This window comes from Schistocerca gregaria, chromosome 1, assembly GCF_023897955.1.
Source record: "Schistocerca gregaria isolate iqSchGreg1 chromosome 1, iqSchGreg1.2, whole genome shotgun sequence".
Taxonomy (NCBI): domain Eukaryota; kingdom Metazoa; phylum Arthropoda; class Insecta; order Orthoptera; family Acrididae; genus Schistocerca; species Schistocerca gregaria.
Genome location: NC_064920.1, coordinates 1,189,049,191 through 1,189,050,554, shown reverse-complemented (window position 1 = coordinate 1,189,050,554; position 1,364 = coordinate 1,189,049,191).

The window sequence follows — 1,364 nt, the reverse complement described above, 5'->3', positions numbered from 1 at the left end:
ACCCAGGCTCGCAATACTTCGCCCATGGAAATTCATGTAGTTCATTCCACTCCGCGCAGTGCCACTCTCTCTAACAGTGACTGTGTTCATCCCAAAAATAGTGTGCTTCGACATCGCCGGAACTCCCGTCAAGTCGCACGTGATTCAGTATCAGTGTCAGTTTACGTTGCACGAGACAGTCGCTCGTGTCGTCAGCAGGACAATAAACTTTTTGTGGACTTGGACATTAACGGCAAAGTGATACCATTCCAACTCGATACCGGAGTTGTAGTTTCACTGATCAATCAAGACACTTACAGACTGCTGGGCACACCCCCGTTGCGTGCCGCAAATGTTCGGGTCATGAGATCCCTGTGTTAGGACAGTGCAGCCTTCTTGAAACATACAAAGGACAAACAAAACTTGTGTTATTTTACGACCTTCGTTCCTCTTCTGCAGTGAACTTAGTTGGTTTCGATTTATTTCAGTTGTTTAACTTGTCTATAGTAAATCAGGTCCTATCAGTGAACCAGACTGTGCCTTCAGACAGTGTTTCTCGTCTATGTGAAGAATTTGCAGACATTTTTGCACCGGGCCTCGGTTGCGCTAAGAGCTATAAAGCACATTTGGAACAGAAAGTAAATGCGCAACCGAAATTTTACAGAGCGCGCAATGTTCACCACGCATTGCGTGATGAGGTTGCAAAAACATAACACGATTTGGAATCAGAAGGTGTAATTTAACGTGTGCAGGCTTCTCTCTGGGCATCACCCTTAGCTAGCAATTTTGCCAAAACCTTCCGGGAAGTTGAGAATTTGTGTGGACTTCAAGGCAACAGTGAACCCACAACTAGTGATTGCAACTTTTCCTTTACCCCGCCCGGAAGATCTTTTTAACAAACTGTGCCCGGGTAAATATTTTTCGCAGTTGGACCTACCAGATGCGTACTTTCAAATACCGGTGGACGTAGAATCCCAGCGCGTTTTGGTGGTTAACACGCATCTTGGGTTGTATCGATTCAAACGACTGCCACTCGGGCGTGCATCCTCCCCTGCATTGTTTCAGCAATATCTACAAACTGCTTGTGCGTCGGTCCCTACTGCAGCAAATTATCTGGACGATATTGTGATCTCCGGAAAGACGGAAGAAGAACATTTGGCCAATCTCAGAACATTATTTCAGGTCTTGCGACAAAATGGTCTTCACTTGCGGAAGGACAAATGTGTGTTTTTTGCTCGGGACTTGCCATACTTGGGACATGTAATCAATGCCCAAGGCATACATCCCAGTCCCACGACCCTTCGTGCCGTACAAGACTTGCCGTCGCCGCAGAATTTGAAGCAGCTACATGTCGTGCTGGGAAAAATTACGTATTATAACCGTTG